The sequence below is a fragment of the Panulirus ornatus genome, chromosome 67 (genome assembly GCF_036320965.1).
Source record: "Panulirus ornatus isolate Po-2019 chromosome 67, ASM3632096v1, whole genome shotgun sequence".
NCBI classification, from domain to species: Eukaryota; Metazoa; Arthropoda; class Malacostraca; order Decapoda; family Palinuridae; genus Panulirus; species Panulirus ornatus.
Genome location: NC_092290.1, coordinates 7,670,593 through 7,681,919, shown reverse-complemented (window position 1 = coordinate 7,681,919; position 11,327 = coordinate 7,670,593). Strand labels below are relative to the sequence as shown.

At 46.5% G+C, this 11,327-nt stretch overlaps 1 protein-coding gene across 3 annotated transcripts in view; it reads left to right on the top strand.

Moving 5' to 3' along the window:
* Positions 1-11,327, top strand: part of Atf3 (Activating transcription factor 3) — a 90,797-nt gene that overhangs the window by 55,796 nt on the left and 23,674 nt on the right. The window contains exon 1 of one of the 3 annotated variants that reach the window (XM_071659223.1): positions 68-421. The exons of the other annotated variants lie outside the window; for them this stretch is intronic. The gene's annotated coding sequence lies outside the window, so the exon portion shown is untranslated. Of the gene's footprint in view, positions 1-67; positions 422-11,327 lie in introns of those variants that run through there. 3 annotated transcript variants of the gene reach the window in all.

Genomic DNA, 11,327 nt, shown 5'->3' with positions numbered 1-11,327 from the left:
ACTAACAACTCTTATTGCTTGACTCTTATCCATCACTGAAGGATGTCTTATCTGCTCGACAGTTCCCGCTCACGAACTCAAGTTATGTAGACCCCGGGATCTTAACAACAGTAACGTGAGATCAGAATCTTCTGTCGTCCCATCCACACACCACACCTCAACTTCGAACCTCTTCTCGTATAAGACCTGGGACACGAGTGTCGAGCTCTGTATTCCAGGTCATGTCCCAGCGCCATAGTCTATGACGGGAGCCGAGTGAGTCCCGGGTCTTTATGTACAAATGAATAACCTCATCCTGGAACCTGCATAGGCTGGCATGCCCTTAACATACCGCAGAGTTGCAGACTCGTCGTTGGCTGTTTCCATATTTAGCGGACTGGTTTAGTCTGCTATTGACAGTGTGGAACTGGACCTTCGGCAGGTATTTGTATATTTTTTTTCTTTAGTCTTAACACGCTTTGAATATCCTCTGAAAGTTCATTTGTAAGGGATGATGGGTTGAATCTTCACGGTCGAAGTGAAGAACTTGTGTGTGTGTGTGTGTGTGTAGACTCTTCAAGGGTTTTTGTGACTAACGTCGACGCTTGCTGGATGACGAAGTGTTGTCATGAATGTAGTCGCTGTGGTTCTGACACGCCAGTCATCCTCATCATGACTGCCTGTGTGGGTCGTGTTGGTGTAAGTCAGGCATCTCTCCACACGACACTGCACAAGTCTCTTTAAAGCACAACAGGACGACCCCTAACACACTAAGGTTCTTATCGTCTTGTTCAAGGGTTGTAACGTTGTACTCAAGGGTCGCACCACTGTACTCAAGGGTCGCACCGCTGTACTCAAGGGTCGTACCACTGTACTCATGAGTCGTACCTCGGTACTCAAGGGTCGTATCACTGTACTCAAAGGTCTTACCACTGTACTCAAGGGTCGCACCACTGTACTCAAAGGTCTTACCACTGTACTCAAGGGTCGTACCACTGTACTCAAGGTTTGTACCATTGTACTCAAGGGTCGTATCGTTTTGTTTGAGAAGGGGATGGCATCGTTATCACCACCATCCCAAGACCCGTCCCTCACCATCCCAAGACCCGTCCCTCACCATCCCAAGGACCGTCCCTCACCATCCCAAGGACCGTCCCTCACCATCCCAAGGACCGTCCCTCATTGTACTTATTGCTCGAAATATTTTACAGATTTCTTTTATTGTTATCATGAAGGTTCCTTTATTGCTGACTTGGTCATCTAAATATATCACACGTCCTTATAGAACTAGCATAAGAAGGGTGTGCGGCTAATGAATTGTATAATGTAGTAGTTATATAGAAAAGGTTTTCGATCGTCCTCGAAATGGCTTGAGATGATAAGAAGATTCGAGATATTGGGTTGGAACCCTTAAGAGAAAATTTCAAGCATTCATTCCTTTCACCGAAGCTTTGTTTTCCCCCTTGACTGCCAGTATGGTGTCTATAGTAGTATATGTCTCCGTATTTTATGCTTTAAACCAAGCGAAAGTATGTAGGTACGTCAGGCTTGAGAGGCCTTCAAAGTAAGCGGTTTTTTTTTTTTTGTTTGGGTTTTTTTTAATCGAGATGAAACGGTTTGTCACCACCTGTTCATGTGGAGAGGAATTCCATAAGACGTGAAACTAGAATCGTACTCATTCAGTCGTACTGAGATATGGTGTACTTGAGGAAAAGAAATGACACAGTTCACCCTGAAAACAACCCCACGTTTTTATCTGTATCGTCTTTGTGAGTGTGATGTGCGTTTCTAGGGCATGGCGCTAAAATTTTCTGGGCTGAAAAGCTCAAAAGTCTGGCTTCTCATCGTTTCGTAATTCGTGTATCTTATTTATTTTCAGTCCAGAATGATGCGCAGACGTGTGTCCAGTTTTAGGGTTTAACTGTGTCCGTCTCAGGATGAAGAAGCATGTCGCTACATGGCAAGGAATTCCATCATTGGCACTGGCGAGGCCTTGCCAATCTCTCTCTCTCTCTCTCTTCTCTCTCTCTCTCTCTCTCTCTCTCTCTCTCTCTCTCTCTCTCTCTCTCTCTCTCTCTCTCTCTCTCTCTCTCTCTCTCTCTCTCTCTCTCGCTGTCTGTCTCCAGGGAGGAGGGACTATGGCTTGAGCGCTCTCCACGGCTCCCCAGTTGGGAAATCTTACCGGCTTGAGAATCCGGTTTACCTTCTAGTTAACGAGAGGCTGGGGGGGACTTTGGGAGGCAAGGGGGGCCAGGAGGGAGTCCTGAGCAGAGCGCGGGAGTAGATGTATTCTTGGCCCGCAGGCGTCCTGCTCAAGCAGAGGGTACGAGGACAATATATATATATTTTTCTCTCTCTTTTTTTTTTCACCCTTGTGTTCATACGGGCCCACGACAGCCCAGCCCACACCTCTGCCCACGCGGCAGCCACCCACGTGCCGCCTGCCCACACTTGCCACCCGCTGGGAGGGAGGTGATGGCATTCCAGATGCAGTTTTATGTCCCGCTTTATCTTGGGTGTACTGCAAGGTGTGCACGACCACTTGACCTTGGCGGCGCTGCACCCGCGGTTTGTTGATGGTTGAGGTGGACCTTGTGGTGATGGGGGGGGGGGGGAGCGTAGTCCGTCCCCATTTGTCTGGAGGATGAAGTTCGAGGTGGACATGGGAGTCGGGTGTCCCAAGACCGACCCCAACCGCTTGGAAGATGAGGTTGGAGGAGGTGGATTTGGACGCCAGACCACCACTTACACCCTGCTACCGCTCTGCCACCACTCACACCACTACTACCACCACCACCACCACTGCCCACACCACTACCACCACACCACTACCACTGCCCTCACCACTACCACTGCCCACACCACTACCAACACACCACTACCACCACACCACTACCACTGCCCTCACCACTACCACCACACCACTACCACTGCCCACACCACTACCAACACACCACTGCCCACACCACTACCACCACACCACACATCAAACAAGTGTTTTCAAGAGAGTAAACGCTCGACATAGAAAACCTTGTATGAAGACCAGCAACTTGAGGGAGGGCAGTGAGTGGGTGGCCCAGCGAGAGATGGGAGCCAGCAGGAGAAAACCTTTTTAAGATAGAGAATCTGGTCGAGTCCTGCTGGGTCGCGGGAAAGGAAATGCGTAAGTGGAAATGACGCCAGTTGACGTGTACACAGCGTCACGGAGGCACAAACACTTAGTATGAAAAAGCAATATATATATATATATATATATATATATATATATATATATATATATATATATATATATATATATATATATATATATATATATTGTATATGTTGCTCATATTAACGAAAGATGATAGATATTGCAAGGCGTGTGTGGCAGGAGTGGGGGTGGATGACTGGCTAGGGTGAAAACAAAGCTCCCTGCAGTCAGGCGGTGGACGAGTGCGGGTGAAAACTCGAGTTGCCTCGAACCCCTGTGGTGGTGGCTGGCGGTACTGCGACGAGGCAGATGGAGTTGAGATTTTGGGTAATAGTGACTAGCTCGCGGGGCCACAACGGATGTGTTTGCCGTCAGCCCGCCAACCAGCGCTCTAGTGAAGTCCTCATGCAGGTTCCCGTAGAGTTAGGAGGAAGAAACATACTGAGGTGATATCACTTCTTCAGTTCGAGATGAGCCAGATTGAGGAAGGGTTTGACGAGTCTATTTATGGATGGTCGTGTGTACGTAGTATGTCTGAAGTTGGGTATGGGAAACCTGGCCACAGGCGGGGCTTGTCCAGTCTTGAGATGTGCTTTGTGCCCATTTAAAGACTGACCTCTTAAACCTACGTAAATACAGGAATGATATGCCAGGAGAGAGAGAGGGAGAGGGAGAGATTCACGTGAATTTCTGATATTAAAAAGAGTTTTAGTTACACGAATGAGGCCGCCACGATCTCTGTGTGTGCGTGTGGACTCGGGTGACATTGACCCAGCCCCTTGGCCTCGTATCTGGCAAAGGCTATTGGTAGAATATAATTATACCTCTCATACTGGACCTTTTACAGAAACCTTGGATTATTATCGTTCATCAGGAACATCACAGTGGGGGCAAACCACTGGCAGTAGTAAAGAAGTTATCTACCTAGTGGTCCTCACGAGTTGATATGTAAAGTTTTTGTTGTTGAAAGTTAATGTTTTAAAAGTCTTTTAAAGGGTTCCTGGTTAACGGTCATCACTGGCAATACGAGAAATTCTGTGGGGACGATGTATGCTGGTCATGTAGTGCATGATGTACGATAATTGAGGGTTTTGTTGACTGTCCCTAACGTACGGTAATTAAAGGTTTTGTAGACAGTTCGTGATACGCATTGATTTGAAGGTTTTGTAGATATAGTTTATGACGTTATGTTAAATAGATGCTTTTGTAGACACGTTCCTTGATGTACGATAATTGAGGGTTTTGTAGACGGCTCTTTGATGTAGGATAATTAAGAGTTTTTGTAGACACAGTTCGTGGTGCACGATAATGGAAGGACTTGTAAGCGGTTGTTGTCGTACGATGATTGAAAGTTTTTGCAGCCGCGCTTCCTGATGTACGATAACTGTGGGGAGGGGGGTGGGGGAGTTAACACGATTCTTGATGTACGATAATATCAAATCCTTTTTCGAAGGTTCTTTGCATCATGAAGGAAGGCGCGTGTGGGTGTTGGAGTCGGGAACACCTGGCTTATTACCATTGTCTTTGCAGACTTCCCGTGAAGAATTGTCCTGGAGGAGGAGGAGGAGGTTTGAATAGGGAGTTTTATACGTTTATTGTCGACATGTTTATTACATGTGCTGGGGGATCGTGCTGGGAATGCATAGTGTCGTTTCCCGGTTAGAGGAGATTAAACAAAAATATATCCTTAATTAACAGAATCACTTCTTAGAGTAGAATGGAACTTATTATAAACATGTTTGTTTCTTTGGAGATGATAGAGAGGGGGGAAAATTATGTGAGAAATTTATGACATTTTATTGAAATATATCGTATTGTTGGTTGTATTAGATGTGATATTTGCTTGCTTGCTTGGTAGGTAGGTTTGCAGATTAGGGGGACTGTGTCACCGGTGTTTTTGATATTTGGCCGGCAGCCATGTGCAGGAGGGAGTCTTTCAAGACTGCATGGCATGTTGGCCACCCCTGCACGTTCTTGCATGTTCAGATCAACCACGTGCTCGGTGCTTTTTTTCTTTTTCGTGTGTTCAAGGCTGTTCAGCAGCTCCGAAGTGCCTTTGATAAGAAATATTACAAATGTTTAATTCGTCTGCAATTTATTATGAGGCAAAGATTTAAGAAGTCGATAGGGATAATTGTGTACATTAATTTAATCAAATTGTAAGATAGTGTGAGGCGAGTGGTTCGGGGTCCTGGGCGGGAGAGGGCAGGCAGGTGGCTGGTGTATGATAATGAGGCGCTGTAGCCAGCCAGCCAGCCAGCCAGCCAGCCGCTAAATCATCCCTCACACACCCTCTTCATTACCTGTCATCCACCTGGTTATATCCCTTACTCCCCCCCCCTTTCCCCTCCCTCACCCCACCTACCAGGACTCATGTGATGATGATAGACCCACCCACCACCACCCACCCCGACCACTACCCCCATGTAACCCCCCCCCCCCCCCACCCGGCTGGCCCGCAACCTGCGCCCGATATCCCCCCATCCCCCCCCAGACCATTCCTCCGTACCCTCCCCCCATCGTAGATTGACCCACGTCTCCATTACCCCCATCTCTCTCTCTCTCTCTCTCTCTCTCTCTCTCTCTCTCTCTCTCTCTCTCTCTCTCTCTCTCTCTCTCTCTCTCTGCGTATCTGGTGGGTTGTTCGTGGCAGCGAGGAGCCAGGCACTTCACTGGCCGTCGAGAGTCACTCCTTTGACCCAGGTAGCCGGTCTGCCTCACCCATTCAGTTGTTCCTGCAGTCATTCAGTCCACAAACATATCCAGCCTCTCCATCTCGCGCATAGAACCTGGACACAACACGACGCTCACACACGACACGCTCTTCGTAACGTTTCCTGCGGTGGGCGCTACCCGCCGGCCCTCCCGTTATGACAGTACCTCGTCGTCAGTATGTATGTATGTGTGTATGTATGTATGTATGTGTGTAGTCGTAACTCCTGTTGACATGTCTGTCACCCGTCACTCACATTTCTGTATATTGCCTCTTCATAAGTTTGGGTCCTACTCCTTTTCCTCCTCCTCCTCCTCCTCCTCCTTCTCCTCCTTCTCCTCCTCCTCCTTGTTTTATTATTAGTCGTCTCTCTCCCCCACACACCCTCTATGTCCCCATCCTCCCCCTCTCCCATGCTTCCTCCCACGCACCATCTACCCCGGCCGTCGTCTCCTCCCCCTCCTTCCCCTCCGCAGTGTGGTGGTGCGTCCTGTGGTCTCCCCAGGTCCTGTGGTCTCCCCAGCATAGCTCCCTCTCCCCGCTTCCACCAGCCTCACCTGCCGTTTTCACATTACCACCTACGCTATGACCCCCCATCCATCCCCTCCCTTCCCCCACGCAACACCCCCCCTCCCCCTTTCTCCTCTCCCTCTCCTCCTCCTCCCCCGCAACATTTTTTTTTTTTTCCAAGCCGTCCACCCGTATTCTTTACCTTTTTTTTTGTCGCAGTAAAAGTCTTCGTTATCAAGGTTTTATTCGTTTGTTTAATTTTTATTTCGTGGGTTAACTTGACGGGTTCCATTGTTTGCTTAGCCATTGTTTAACTTGGCAAGTGCAGCAGCATTTTGGCCTTGTAAACGTGGATGTATTTTGTGATATTCTGAAATTATACGATAATTGCTTGCTTGACTTTTAAAAGGAAACGTGTTGTATGGGACCCTTCATGGCTAGGTCGTGGACGACATTTTTTGTCCTCCCGTTTTCTGTGTATTACGTTTTCCTATCGTTCAAATTTCCAGGAAAGTTCCGCAGATTTTGACCTATGGTAAACACGGGCATGAGGGACTGGACCTTTACGTCATTGCAAGAAGTCTCTCTCTCTCTCTCTCTCTCTCTCTCTCTCTCTCTCTCTCTCTCTCTCTCTCTCTCTCTCTCTCTCTCTCTCTCTCTCCTCTCTCTCTCTCTCTCTCTCTCTCTCTCTCTCTCTCTCTCTCTCTCTCTCTCTCTCTCTCTCTCTCTCTCTCACACACACACAGTTGTGAGCACTCCACACACAACCCCCTGCCACTTTCTCGCAGTGTCTAAAACTTATAATTCAAAGTGATAAAAACAAAGCTTGGGGTGTGTGTGTGTGTATTATTGCATCAGGTAGAAATAAGGTCGTGCTGACAACAGAACCAGCCTTGAGTTGGGTAATAATACAAAATAAAACGAAAGAGAAAAAGACTGGGTACAATAAGCAGGTATACCCGCCGCCACCCTGCATCGGCGGGCCCGAAATGTTTACGTACGGTGGGGGAGGAATGCGGCAGTAAAGTAGGAAGGTAGAAGCACCCTCACGTTTTTCATGACTTGTCCGCCATCGTCACACTGCTTTGGACACCTTGGCTGGGTTCTGGGGGACTTGGCTTACGTCTGTCTGTCCCTCTGTCTGTTTGTTGCCAGTTTGTCGCTTCTTGTACAAGTTGTGGTGGTTGCTTTTTTTTTGTTGTTTTTGTTTACCTTGATGATGTACTCCTGGGTTGGGTTTGATCTAGCCATGGTTGGTTTAGTTTGTTTTCCTGGTTTTTGTTACGATCCGTTCTTTTTCTGCATTTGTAGATGTTTTATCTATTGTGTGTGTGTGTGTGTGTTGTGTGTGTGTGTGTGTTTGTGTGTGTGTGTGTGTGTATATATGTGTGTGTGTGTGTGTGTGTGTGTGTAATATATGAGTCAGGAGCGATGGGGTGCCAAGGTTAGCTCACGTGGTGTGGGTCATGATGTTCAGTTGTGGAGGGCGGTGGGTGTGATTGTTGGAACCACCCCAGATATTTCGGAGCTAAAGATAAATAATAAAGGCTTTAGGCTTATAGAAATATCTGTAAAGGCTTATGGAAATATCTCCCTCCCCTTACTAGATCATTCCGCCATTTATATACTTAATAAAGCCAATGCATCTCCATCTTCATTTTTTCATTTAGATTTTCTTTTCTTAACATGATAGACATTCCACCAATTATTCAAGGTCCGCGGAGGGTGGTAGCCAATTAGTGATTTATACATGGCTCGTCGCAAACATCGGCGAGTCTACATTTCCAGACGGGGAGATGAAACCTCTGCCGGGCAAGACAAGACGAATATATTTTTTCTTTCTTTTTTTTTGTTTTGTGGCCAAGTTTGCCTGACTGACAGATAGCCCGAGACTTATAAAAGGATTTCTGTAGTGACTTGTTGCCCAAGTCGGTCTGAGCTTAATGGTGGAACCGGTACTGGGTGCAACTGGAGCCTCCCGTGCACTCAACGCCCCAGCCCAGCACCATACCAGACTTGCTGGTCTTATTTGCTCTCAACAATAGAGACGGTAAGGCCAACCCCTGTGGCTGCGGAACGAGACAAGGCAGTTTGATAAACCTATTGTTATCCACAGTGGGTGATTCAGAGGGGTGGAGTTGTGCTAGGATTGCAGTGTGGTGATAAGCAAAGTGTTGGAGCTTTTGTGTTGACTACTGCTTGTGTACTGTTACCTGTTGTAAGGGCTAGGCTTCCTCCTATGGTAGAGGGCTAGGGGCTACCTTTGATGTAAAATTAGGTTTCCACCATTAGTAACGGGGTAGGTTTCCACCATTTGTAACGGGGTAGGCTTCCACCATTTGTAACGGGTTAAGCTTCCACCATTAGAACGGGCTAAGCTTCCACCATTTGTAACGGGCTAAGCTTCCACCATTAGTAACGGGCTAGGCTTCCACCATTAGTAAAGGGCTAAGCTTGCACCATTTGTAACGGGCTAAGCTTCCACCATTTGTAACGGGCTAAGCCTCCCACTTTTGGTAACGGGCTAAGCTTCCACCATTTGTAACGGGCTAAGCCTCCCACTTTTGGTAACGCACTAGGCTACTGGTCTTCAATAAAGGTGCTTGGCTACTTGTTTTAGTAACAGGCGAGGGTTACCGCCGTTGGTGACAACAAGCTAGACCACCGCTTATGTTAACTGTACCACCATTGATAACGGCCTTGGCTATCACTCGTGTAAGCACCACTGATAACACACTAGGCTATCGCTCGCGTAAAATATACTTAGGGTTACCATTTACAGAAGACTCAACGGTTGAGGAAAAACGTGTTGTTTGCCGCATTTGGAGACTTGTTTAGGGCCGGGCAACTCCCCCACTGCAAGAACTACCAGTCCTTGTAGTACTAGCCGAAGTTATTATGCTGCGTTGAAAAGAAAAACAGATGAGGGTGTGCGCGTCAAGGCAAGGCCTGCGCGGGCATTATATAAGCCTCTTAAAGGTTTACCGTGTAAGCCGCAGTGACATTATGATGAATCATAAGTAGGAGGCAAGGGGGAGGTATACTCTCTCCTCTCTCTCTCTCTCTCTCTCTCTCTCTCTCTCTCTCTCTCTCTCTCTCCAATACGGTGAGCGCCACGCGCGCTATCCGTGACCCAGGGCAAAGTTTGTTGGATAACGAGACATAACACTGGTTGAATGAGACTGAGAAAGATAAGCGGGTTAGCAGAGTGTGAAAAAAAAAAAAAGAATGAGCTCAATGAGAAGGTAATGAGTGGTGATGAACTGATAAAATCACATACAACAGAACTGAAAGAATGTATTAAGTATACAATACATGATCTGGAGCCGAGGTTGATAATCTCGTAAAATGAACAGAGCAGAGTAACCCACCCCCTCCCCCCACCCCTATCTGAGTGGGATGAAAATACGAAAATAACTGCAAGAAATATTACCAAGATGTTTACGTTGCAATTCTGCACTCGTGTCTTCGTGTGGGGAGAAATCAGTTGATGCACCTTTTTACACCAGCGTCATGACTAGTGCAGTCATAAATATTATGATATTAGTAAATGATAGACGCTAGTTAATAGGAAACGCAACGACGGGATTGGGGTCGAATTCCAGGGGTCTGGTTAGAGACGATAGATACGGTCGCGAATCATGAGTGTTGTCGTAGAGGCAAATCCCGGACATAAGCAGAAATAGTAGATGTTCATAAAATAGCACATGCCACACCCATACACAAAGGAGGATCGATGCAGGAAATAATCGTCTTTGAAAGTGTACCAGAACATCTGTTCAAGAAGAAGTATATGTATACGTGAAGACCAACCCACATGGATTTTTACTAGGAAAAAGTATACAGACCGAGTTACTGATTATGTATGAAGCTTTTAATGCAAGGAAAGAAACTGGATGATACTTTCCTAGATGTTAATAGGAAGATTGGAGTATTAGTCGTCGTATTTTACTTGCAGAAAATTCTTTGTAGCATTTAGAAGCATGTCTGACGATGTTCTGTTGCTGGTGCCACAAGAAATAAGTCTTAATACATATTAGCTTCACTTCTTGTAATAATGATAATAGCAGACACTGAAGACATTGAAGAGAAGTGAAATATATTTAGGGTCTCTCCTGATGACAAGATGGTAGGGTCAGTTGTGGTAAAGAGATCCAAAAAGGAATTTGGTACATTGCAGATGGTCAGAATTTACAATCTAGGAAGGAGTAAAGTACATGATTACCTACGCATGTCAACAAACTGTTAAGACCACGTCAATCCGTCAGTAAGGAACACAGTTATTAAGTATGCAAGAATGTCCTGGAATCTACTAGAAAGATAACACAAGATATAACCAGGACTGATGACAAACATGTATGGAACATCAGAAACATGAAGAGGAATACCTGATATAAAGTTCCACGTGATCCCACGGATGATGATTATGGTATTGAACGCTTGCGGTGGCGGAGAGAAACAGTATTATTATTATTTTCATCAAAGCAATTTCTCGTCGTAGTCTCTCTCTCTCTCTCTCTCTCTCTCTCTCTCTCTCTCTCTCTCTCTCTCTCTCTCTCTCTCTCTCTCTCTCTCTCGAATATGTTTATTCCTTCTTGGTTTTATCAGCATCCTTCATCCCATCTTTACAACCCACTCAAGTCGGACATAAAATACTCCTCGCGCCCTGAGCTCTACGCTAAGTCCAAAAGCATCGCCCACACCGGCCCACATGTCGCCTACACCACACACACACTGGTCTACATTTTACTGGCCAGCCAGCCTACATCCACAAGCCATACCTACCTACCTACCTACTCCATACACCTACGCCGCTTGTCCTCTTGACCACATCTCCACCCAGCCTAGCCTCGCGTTTGGCTTCGGGAGCCTACCATTGCAATATTTTTTATCTAATCTGAAGCTGGTGTATATATATATATATATATATAT